Source organism: Carya illinoinensis, chromosome 2 (assembly GCF_018687715.1).
Source record: "Carya illinoinensis cultivar Pawnee chromosome 2, C.illinoinensisPawnee_v1, whole genome shotgun sequence".
NCBI classification, from domain to species: Eukaryota; Viridiplantae; Streptophyta; class Magnoliopsida; order Fagales; family Juglandaceae; genus Carya; species Carya illinoinensis.
Window position 1 is genome coordinate 23,643,712 of NC_056753.1, and position 12,331 is coordinate 23,656,042.

Consider the following 12,331-nt stretch of genomic DNA (forward strand, 5'->3'; position numbering starts at 1 on the left):
GAGATGGAGGAGATGTTGAGTAATATTGGAGCTGGGGTGTTTATGGATGAGGTTGACAACAATGCCTCAAGTGGTCGAGGGAATAATTTTGAGAATTTTCCTGCAATGTGGGAAGATGCAAAGCATGAGCTGTATCCAGGCTGTACAAAACATTCCAAAATGTCATTTATTGTACGGTTGCTGCACATTAAGTCATTGTGTGGGATGTCGACCAAAGCAATAAACATGGTATTAAACTTATTTAACGAAGTGCTTCCTGAAGGGTCCGCATTGCCGAAGAACTATTATGAAGCGAAATAGTTGAGAAAGGGAATAGGGTTTGAGTATAAGTCCATACATGCATGCAAGAATGATTGTGTTTTATTTTGGAAGGAGAACGAGGAGAAACAAGAATGTCCTGTATGCAGAGAGTCGAGGTGGAAGGGTAAGAAAAGCCTGCTAGTTAAAGTCTTGCGATATTTTCCATTGAGACCTAGGTTGCAAAGATTATATATGTGTAAGAAAACAGCTCACGATATGAAGTGGCACAAGGAGAAAAGAGTTAATAATGATGGATTTATGAGGCACCCAGCTGACTCACTTGCGTGGCAATCTCTCGATAATTAGTATCCAGAGTTTGGGATAGAAGCTCGGAACGTGCGCTTGGGACTCACAACAGATGGATTCAACCCTTTTTGGAATATGAGTACAAGTTATAGCACTTGGCCTGTAGTGTTGATTCTGTACAACCTTCCACCATGGAGGTGCATGAAGGCGCCCAATTTTTTGTTAACTTTACTTATCCCCGGCTCGAGATCACCTGGGAATGACATTGACGTATATATGCAGCCGTTGATTGAAGTGCTGAAAGAGTTATGGGAAACAGGTGTCAGAACTTATGATGCATCGACGTCGACAACTTTTCAGATGCATGCTGCAGTAATGTGGACAATAAATGACTTTCCTGCATATGGGAATCTTTCCGGCTGGAGTACTAAAGGGAAGTTAGCTTGTCCGATGTGTCATAAAGAAACTACTAGTGAGGGGTTAAAATATTCTCAAAAGTTGTGTTTCATGGGTCATCGACGTTATCTACCAAAAACTCATGCATGGAGAATAGAATCCGCTAAGTTTGATGGGTGAGTAGAGGATAGAATTGCACCAAATGAGTTGTCTGGGGAAGAGATACTAGAACAATTGATACATGTGGCAGCGAACAAGAGAAAACGAGGTGTAGTAGAATTGAATTGGACAAAGCGTAGTATTTTTTTTGACTTGCCGTATTGGTCATCCTGCACGTTACGACATAGTTTGGATGTAATGCACATAGAGAAGAATATTTGTGATAATATATTAGGTACATTGATGAGTATTAGTAAAAAAATGAAAGATATGATTAAGACGAGGAAAGGTCTTGAGAGAATGGGAATTAAACATAATCTACATTTAGGGGTGGAAGGTGATAGGGTGGTCATGCCGCATGCATGTTTTACGATGACAAGGGAGGAGAGGATGGACTTCTGCAAGTGGTTACAAGGTGTGAAGCTGCCAGATGGTTGTGCTTCAAATATCAGTAGATGCGTAAGCCCTGATGACTGGAAAATTGGTGGATTGAAAAGTCATGACTGTCACGTATTTTTGTAGAAGTTATTACCGGTGGGAATTCGTGGGAAGCTAACATCTGCCGTACGTGTTGCCATAACCAAACTATGTATGTTTTTTAAGGATTTATGTGCTTGGGTAGTAAAGTGAGATTTGCTGCAGAAACTGGAAGAAGACATTGCTATTATATTATGTAAATTCGAGCAGATCTTTCCACCATTATTTTTTGATGTCATGGTCCATTTAGCAATACATTTACCTCGAGAGATAATGTTGGGTGGACCGGTGCAGTTTCGTTGGATGTATCCAGTTGAAAGATATTTGGGTCGACTGAAGCGCACTGTTGGGAATAAAGCCAAAACTAAGGGTTCAATAGCAGAGGCCTATATGCATGATGAATGGTTAACATTTTGCTCTTTATATCTTCGTGGTGTTGAGACACGATTTAATCGTCAAGAGCGAAATGCTGATCTTACTGCTCCGCCTCCTCGTGAGCTATCAGTGTTTTCTCAAAATGTACGACCCTTGGGTGCACAAAGGGGTTACGATTTACTTGATACAGAGTTGGGTAAAGTTCGGTAGTACGTGCTAAATAATTGTCGAGAGATTGAAGACTATCTCAGGTATGTCGTTGTAAAAGGTTTAAATATTTCTAGATTCAATGAGGTTAAATATAACTTTTGTGATATAAAATAATATGATTTTGCATATATATACAGTGAGCACATGGACAAACTTAAGACGGAAGGCGTAGAGAATATAGTGGCAAGACACGAGGAAGAATTTTCTGGATGGTTTGAACAACGTGTATGAACTAAACCCTACTTGATATGTTAGATTATAAAAGTTTTAACTCTAAGTAATATTTAATTAACAACGTTATTTAAATTGTTAGATTTTGGAACAACGTACTCGTGATCCCGAATCTGTCTCTTTTGAATTGTATACATTGGCCCGTGGTCCTTCAAATAGAGCACTTCGATATACTGCATGCACGGTTCGAGGTTATAGATTCTATACTCTGGACCGTGAACGTAATAGAAAGACTCAAAACTGTGGTGTGTTGGTCGAGGGTAGTCATGGAACAGATGATATTGATTATTATGGTGTCATTCGTGATATTATCAGATTGAAATATCTTGGTGGGTCTATAACATATGTCTTTAAATGTGATTGGTGAGATCTAGGCAACGGTCGGGTTTCAATATATAGGGATAATCATTTTACGAGTGTAAATACTGTATATAAATGGTACGAAGATGATCCATTTGTATTGGCTTGTCAAGCTACTCAAATCTATTACTTGATTGATCCAATGAAAAATGCTGATGAAGATAGTGGACAGATAACTTGGCGAGTCGTACAAAAATTTGTCCCTTGAAATATATATCAAGTAGGAATGAATGCAGATTACGATACTAGTAGAGATGAAGATGACACTCCGAATGTAGAGGCCTACCAGGAAGATGGAGGGGGTATTAACTTATTTGTTGACCTTAGTGCACTCAAGTTGCTCCCCTTATGTAGAGATGACGTCTAACTCATCCATCTCGATCCGTCTGTATTAAATGATCATTCAATTCAAGAAAGTGAGAAAGAAGTAGAAGAGTTAGAAGAAGAAGACGAAGAAGAGTCCATAGGAGAAGTGGATAAGGAGGACGAAGAAGAGGTTGATGATGATGATGAAGATGTTACAGAGAGAGATTCTGAAACAAGCATGGAAAATACATCCGAAGATGAAGACTAAAAGTACTAAAAACTTTATTCATATATGAGTATAGATTTTTATAATAATAATTAAGTTCATCTAATTAAATTTTTTTGGTATATATAATTAATTTCAAGTAAGCCGCCAAAAAGACAAAGAAGAAATGTGCCTCCTCCACCAAGTCCAAGTCCCGAACCCGTTGAAGAATCCCCACATGAAGAGTCCGTTCCTGAAGATGAAGTTAACACTACAGAGAACGATACCCAGTCGACACCTACTAGTAAGAAAATGTTGTTGAAAAATATTTATATATTTAATATTTTTGTTTCAATAACTATATTAGTATAAAAATTATACACATTATCTATATTAGTTGATGCATTCGCTCGTCGCAGTCGTGGCTATACACGCGGCATCTCACTTGAGAAAAATCGAAGGCGTGGCAAACTGAAAGTTACAATTCCTGATAATTCCACTAAAGGAGTAGATGATAGTGCAGCAGCACTTTCCTCCTATATTGGTACAGTAGTCCGAGCTTATGCTCCATTTTATCTGCGCTCCTGGCGAGATGTGCCGAATGAGATTAAGGAACACATTCGGAGTCATGTGCTGGTGAGTTTACTTTAACAGTTCATTTCTTTCACCTACATTAGTATATCATATTTTTTACCTAATTAATTTATAATTAGGATGAATTTGACCTCGACTTTGGTCGTAGCGAGGATTTGAGAACTGTGAATGAGTTAATGGCTACACTATTCTGACGTCACAAGGGACCATGTCACGACCACTTCAAGAAGTTTGAGTCGTTTGAAGAGGCTGCACAGTCACCTTTCCAGCAGATGAAGTTAGATGATTGGATAAAGTGTTGTAATCTTTTTGCATCTCTACAATATTCTAGATTATTTCCATTAATTATTGACATTAATATTTGTTGTTTATCTTATATGTGTATGTATATATATTACAATTAACATTCTTAATGTGCATTTGTAGTACTTAAGTTCTACAAATGCACATAATAGATCCGCTCTGACTATTCACCATCGTGCTGGTTCAAGATCATTTCATCGTCTTGCTGAAAAAGCGGTAATTAATAAACTAGATAATTCATTTATTTTCCTGTTATTCTTTTATATAAGTACTAACACAACAATTAATAAATTTGCTAATGTCGTTTTGTTAGAAACATGATGATCCTGAAAATTTTTCCCTCGTTAATGTTTATGCTGCTGCTCACACTAATGAGCATACTGAGTGGATGGATCCTGCCGCTGCAATTAATTATGTAAGCGGTGTTCATTATTGTTAAATAAATTATGCAACATTTGGTTAAATTCTTTTTTATTTGCATTTCTTTTAATACGTTATTAATTTGTGTGTTTTGATCTTTCAAATTGCAGGGAAAAATGATAGAGTTGCAGTCAGCTTCTGGGGAATCCTCTACTAGTGGCATAGACATTTTCACACAAGTGCTGGGGCCCAACTCTAGTATGGCAAGAGGTTTGGGACGATCTTTCAAGCATTCCGGTTCATCCTTCTCAACCTCACTGACTTCACAAATTAATAATCTTAGCAAAGAGTTAGAAGCTGCACTACGCGAGAATGAGTATATGAGATCCAGACAGCAAGAGTTGGAGTCCCTTTTAGAGTGACAGTCTCATTTAGAGACGCGTTTGCAGGATCAACAAAGAGATCAGGCGGAAAGAATACGTAGTGAGGTCCAAGAGCAAGTGCAGCGGGAGATGATGCTGCAAATGGAGAGTGTTATGTCATTGCAACAGAATAGTGGTAGACGAGGAAAGAAAAAAAATGAATTTTATTACTGTATTAAATTTTTAATATCTAATTGGAAAACAATTACAAACATTATTGGTTGTGAAATATGTTATGTAATATGATACAATTGGTATGTTTATTAATGGGGTGAGTTTAGTATTTCTGATATGTACGTTCGAATGTAAATAAAAGCCTTTAAACAGTATTTCACATTCGAACACACGTTCGAACGTTAACACACATCACGTTCGAACGTTTACAGTGACGATTGAAACTTCCGATCGAATGTTTAAACTTTTAACGTTCGAAACCTCTGAACGTACTTATTGCGTTCGAACTCTAGTTTTTTAACATTGGAAAGAACGTCCGAACGTTATGATGAAAACATTCGGACATTGTTTCCTTTACGTTGGAATCTAAATTCGAACGTAACATTTGAACATATAAACATTCGAACATAAATTTAATACGTTTGAACGGTAATCAACAAACGTTACCTGCCCTCATTCGGATGTCAATTTGTCTGCTTTAAGTTCGAATGTTGTTTTTTTTGTTCGAACGTTATATTCTGTGACAGATTCTAACCATCATAGAAAAGCAAACGTTCGAACGTTATATAAAATGGCACATCACAAAACGTCACTAAAAATATTTTTAGTGACGCTTGTACAGTAAATTGTCACCATATGTATTCTGTGACGCACATTTTGTGACGGTGGGGGTGACAGTTTATAACCGTCACCTAATGTATTTCGTGATGTTTTTACCATTTTTTGTGATAGTTTTGTCTGTCACTAATTTTATTTCTTCTTAGAAATAAAATTAAGTTAATAAAGTCTATTTGAATTGGGAAAAGCTCAAAATGGGTCGGGTGTAACACTTATTTTCACACCAGCCAATAGGATTGCAACATGTATAAAATGTAACACTTATTTTCACACCTCTCCTCTCTCCTCGATTCTCTGGTCTTTCTCTCCCTTCTCCTCTCCATTCTCTACTCCCATAGAGCGATTATATGCTAGTTGCATACAGAGAGGCAATGATCAGTGGGGAACCTGAAACAAGTCATGGTGCTTGCATTTCATTTCTTTGTTGATCCATTCAACTTTAGGGAAGAAATCTGCAGTGGCTCCACCAAGACAAAAATGGTTGACATTATGATAAATTGTAACATCCAGGTCCAGTGTCAAGTTGTTTTCAAACAAAAAAAAAAAAGGATTTATATGTGCAAAAAACTCATTTGAGTTTTCAAATGTAATTTTTAAAGTAGAATATGGGCCCAAAATCCCAGTTTTTGTGGATTATGATTTTGTTTGGGTTTTACTATTTAGGTTAAAAATATTTTTATGGGCCAACAAAATTTTTAAACAAGTTGGGTTTTTTTTTAGAGTTGAGTTAAGGTCCAAAATTCAGAAAAAAACCCATTTATTTATTTATTTATTTTCATCACTCTAATTTCTAATGTTGCACAAGTTCATGCACAACCCTCACAGACTTTTCTACATGCACGGTTTCTTCATCAAGTCCGTATTCCACGGCATGCTTGATGCACGTATTTTTTTTCCCCTATTTTTTTGGCAAGCAGTTAGTATATTTTTTTCGATATGCTTTCGGTTATTTCTTCCATCATCTCTAGGGTTGCCTTGCCCATCCGTTTCCTTCTTCATACACGTCTCTTTCCTTAGGGTTTATTTTTTGGTTCCCTATTTATACTACGATTAGACTTTCCTGCATGAAGATTTTCCCAAGCCACTAACCACTCCACCATCACACAAAAACTCCTCCCCACACAAATAGCAACCACGACCCTTCCATACACACTGCTAGCCTCTTCAACCACCACTCCACTACTGCAAATGAGCCCAGCCTAGACGAAGCCATAGCTGCCCACATTCACTACATGCACCACCATCTCTGTCCGCACGTCTCATCCCCATGTTCATTAGCAACCTCTCTGTCTCCTTAGCAACCTGCCACCATCACCAAAAATCTAAGCAACTTACAGCAACCACAACCATGTTAACTACCTATAGTCTTTTCTGCTAGCCCCTGCTTTGCATGCATGAAAACATAGCACTGGTTGTGCTCTCAACCCCTTGCGTGATGGAGGTTTATCGTTGTAGCCTCTTGCCACTGGTTTGCCGTCGTCCAACCACAAGACACGGCCACCAGTTCTGCTATTGCGCCGTCACTTCACACGGTTGTCTGCTCTTGGTAAGTTTTGAATGGCCCTTAGACACCATGCCACTTTTGTTTCATCTCTCTCTAGACATTTGTTCTCTCTCTCTGTCTCTCTCTCATCACTCTATTCTCACTCCACTGTTCACTTCAAAGCAACTCCATTTCACTATAAGGCTGTCAACTCCATTACCTGGTTTGTCTCCCATCGGTGTATTCTTTCTTTCTAATTCGTTGGGCCTATCTCTATCACAACCTTCTTGTTTCTCCTTTGTTTTGGTCAAAAAGAATATGTATTATGTAACCCTATTGTTAAGGACGTGTCTCATTTCTCCTCTGCAACCTTTCAACCATGTACTGTTAAGAGGCTCTAGTGTAATCCACTTAGAAAAACTCCGATGCTTAAGTCAGTACTTGGTTGAATAGTTACAAATGGGAAGTGAGACACGTCCTTAACATTGGCGTCGTTTCTGGGATCTCATAATTATTTAGTGTGGTTCTCACATGCCAACTGTAATACGTTCCGTAGCAAGCCGAGTTATTGATACATTGCCGCCATCTATGGAGGCAAGATTAGCAGCAGTGGAGGAGAGGCCGAGGAAGGCGTTGAAAGCCATGGAAATCTTGCAGAAGGAAAATGACGACCTGTGGCAGAAGAATGCCGAATCTAGTGATACCGCTATGCCTGCTCACAGTGAGTAGGGGGGAAGGCACACTGCAATACTGAGGCAAACATGGGGCAAACATAGAAGGAAAGAATGCATGAAGAATTAAAAGAACTAGCAGAGAAGTATGAGGAGATGGCGAAGAGGATGGGGGGATGTTCCTTAGTGGAATGCCTGCTACACTAGATAGATCTACTGTACAGCGAACGGATTATAGCCATGGCATTTCTGCCAAAATTCAAAGTCCCCCAAATAGGGTTAACAACAGATGACCGGGATGAAAAGATTACCCTTATCGCCCTTATGGGAGGAGTATGGCCACACAGTCCCTTTATGGCAGAATTGGCCCGAAAGACTCCTTCTACCCTCAGGGAATTCATGAATAGGGCGGATGACTTTATTAATATAGAGGATACGCTGCAAGCTTTGGTGGCTCATTGTAAGGAGGATAGGAAGATTGAATAGAGGAGCGGGTAGGTTGACAGGAAGGCCAAGGTGAGTAGGCAAGAAAGAGCACTAGAAAGGCAGCTAGATCACAATTTTAGACTGATACACAGTAATTTAAATGTACGAGAGGAAGAGAAGGAGAGGGAAGAATGCCACCCGCTCAACACGTGCAGTCGCTACTGCAAATATCACCAGATAGGCTCATATTGGACTAAAGACTGTACGACCATGAGGAAGAGAGTAGCTGAACTAGCGAGAATAGGCGAATTGGAATAGATGGTGGTAGAGCAGTCGAAACCTAGAAGGTGCTAGAAATCTAGGCAAGAAGCTAGGCGGCGCAGTAGTCCAGAATTAAGGCACAGAGCTGGTGGTCGCCAGAATGATGGAGACAAGGCACCCCCAGGAGGCAACATGAGCAGAGCGCCCATAGGGGAAATAAGGACCATAGTGGGAGGTTTTGCCAAGGGTGGCATTTCAGCATCCAATCAGAAGGTGTATGCACAAAATGTGAGGTATGAAGAAGTATTTGTAGCAGACAGGGTTAAGAAAGGTCCGAAGTGACGTTTGTGTTGTAATAGAGCAAAACAAGGTGTTCGCGCCACCCTTTGCACCACCATTGGCAGTAACTTCAGAAAAAGATGTGGAGGTCAGGGATGATCAGAGTCAGCAATATGCTAAAGTCAACGAAGCATTGGAGCTCATGACGTTATATGCGGACCGCCCTAAAGCAACTGTTGATAGGATACATGGATGTCTTTGTGTGGAGCTACAAAGAAATGCTTGGTATAGACAACAATATCATTGAACACTGATTGGGCATGGACCCTACGCATAACGCAATTAGCTAGAAAAGAAAAACATTCAGTACGGAGAAGTACGCTGCCATTAACGAGGAGGTAGAAAGGTTGCTCACATATGGTTTCATCAGGGAAGCCCATTATCCAGAATGGCTATCCAACGTGGTTTTAGTGAAAAAGGCAAATGGAAAGTGGAGGATGTGCGTAGACTTCACAGATCTTAATAAGGCTTGCCCAAAGGGCAGCTTCCCGTTACCACGCATCGACGTTATCGTGGATGCAACGGCAGGACACCGTATATTGAGCTTCATAGATGCATACTAGGGTTACAACCAGATACGGATGCATGTAGCAGATGAGAGAAAAACCTCGTTCATAATAGGTTATGCCCTTTGTATTGAAGATTGCAGGGGCAACCTACCAAAGGTTGGCAAATCGAATGTTTAAAGAGCAAATCGGGAAGTCTATGGCGTGGATGACTTGTTGATAAAAAGAAAGGAGCCTACCAAACGATTTGTGAATGGCGTTCAGGATCTTATGCAACTATAAAATGAGGTTGAACCCAACAAAGTGTGCATTTGGAGTTCAGTCGGGGAAGTTCTTGGGCTTTGTTGTGTTTGAAAGATGAATTGAAGCCTCCCTAGAAATGATGGAAGCCATACTCAACATGAAGCCGCCAAGAAGTCTGAACAAAGCTTAGTGATTGGCGGGCAGAGTAGCCGCTCTGGGAAGATTCATAGCCAAGTCAATGGACAAATGTCTTCGTTTTTTCCAAGTATTGCGAAAAGTGCATCCCTAGAACGAAGAGTATGATGAGGCATTTGAGAAGTTGAAGCAGCACCTGGCCAGTCTGCCCTTCTAAAGTGGCCAGAGAAAGGTGCTGTGCTCTATGCATATCTAGCAGTCTCCCTGTATGTCGTGTCCACCGTCCTGGTGAAAGAAGAAGGGATCGCCCATCATCCCGTGTACTACATAAGTCGGGCTTTTAGAGGAGCAAAAACAAGGTACCATTGGATGGAAATGCTAGTCTTTGCCTTGGTAATGATGACTAGAAAGCTCCGCTAGTACTTCCAAGCCCACACAGTAAGGGTGCTTACGGAAGCTCCATTAGCAAAAACCTTGAGGAAGCTAAACAGCACCAGAATACTAATAGGATGGGTGATCAAGTTGAGCGAGTTTGATCTAGATTTTAAGCCAAGAAAGGAAGTTAAGGGTCAAGCACTGGCATACTTTGTGGTGGAGTTCTTGGGTTTTCCCCACAAAGACACGGTAGCCCCATTGGGAAAGCCATAACAACTTTTCATAGATGGATCATCCCGCCGGGTGGGCAGGGGCCTGGGAATACATTGGTTTAGCCCTGATGGCTAGAAACGGTACTACATGACCACACTGGTGTTCAAAGTGACAAATAACGAGGCTGAGTATGAAGTACTCATAGTGGGACTTTTTATAGCTGCCAAGATAGAGGAAACTGAGATAAAGGCAAAATCGAATTTGCAAGTAGTGGTAAATCAGGTGTTGGGCCTATATGCTACTAAGAGTGAGAATTTGAAAAAATATCTAGCACGAGTCTGAGAGGTGCGCTACATCTTCTTGTACTTCAGCATAACTCTGATACCAAGGGCAGACAACGAAGTCGCGGATAAATTAGTGCGAACAACATCGGGGATGGAGGAGACTCCCCTCTCGAGTTGAAAGAAGACTCATCGAGGTCCCCATCGTTGGCGCAAAAGTAGGCATCTTTGACTCCAACATCCCGGATTGGGCAAGAGGGGTGGTTGAGTACTTAGATGAAGGAAAACCACCAGAAGAAAAAGAAGATGTGAGGAGGATTAGAAGGAAAGTGGCATGATTCCTGCTCATAGATAGAGTCCTTTATAGGAGGGTTTCTCTGCCCCATTGCTGCGATGCATTTCCACATAGAACGTATTAGCAGAGATACATAAAGGAATATGTGGAAACCATCTCGATGGAAGGGCCTTGGCCAGGAAAGTGGTCAGGGCAAGACACTACTGGCCCAACAATTTAAGGGATGATCTAGAGTTCACCAGGAAGAGTGTTGGGTGCCAAACGTACATGCCGATATGACATACCCCCCAGAGGAGTTAACATCCGTGATTGTGCTGTGGCCTTCTTCCTAGTGGGGCGTACACCTAGTGGGACCTTTCCCACAAGGAAAAGGGGGAGTGAAATTCATGATAGTTGTCGTAAATTACTTCATGAAGTGGGCAGAGGCAGAACCATTAGCGACAGTGACCAGCAAGGTTGTAATAAGGTTCTTGTAGAAAAACATTGTTTGTAGGTTTGGAATCCCGCAGAGCATAGTAACAGACAATGGACACCAGTTTGACTCTAACCATTACAAAGAGTGGTGTGCTGAGTTGAAGATCAAGACAAAGTACTCATTGCCAGGCCACGCCCAAGCTAACGGGCAAGCAGAAGCAACGAACAAAGCGTTACTCTCAATCCTTAAGAAGAAAGTGGCGGGGAAGAAGATAGATTGGGCGGATGAGTTGCCTGGGGTACTCTGGGCGTATAGAAAATTAGTCAAAACTTCAACAGGGGAATCCCCATTCACACTAGCATATGGGTGCATGGCAATCCCACTAGTTGAAGTAGGGAGTCCAAGTTACAGAACGAACTATTTCTCGGCTGCCCAAAATGATAAAAAGATGGAAGAGTACCTCGACTTATTAGAAGAAGAAAGAGAGATAGCGGAAGCCAGAATGTTGTGGGAAAAAAGAAGAACCAAGTTGTACTTCAACAAGAGAGTGAGACCCAGGACTTTTAAAGTAGGGGATCCAGTTTTAAAGAAGGCCGGAGTGACTACCCAAAGCGAGGGTAAAATGGGGCCTCGATGGGAAGGGCCCTATCTTGTAGTAGCTAGCAATAGGCCTGGATCATAACGTTTGGAAGACAGCCAAGGTAAGGAGTTGCCACATCCATGGAATGTAGAGCACTTAAGGAAATTTTATTAGTAGCTTTTATAGCATTGTCATTTCTGTCGAATACATTTATTTAGTATTTACAATATTACACTCAAATTCATGTTGTGGAAATATTTGCATTTGCTTATCATTGCTTAAAATTAAAAGTAAGAAAGGAAGCACAAGGAAGAAAATAAAGCAAAGGGAAAATTAAAAGAGACAGAGAATGGGTATTTAAAGAAGAGCGAA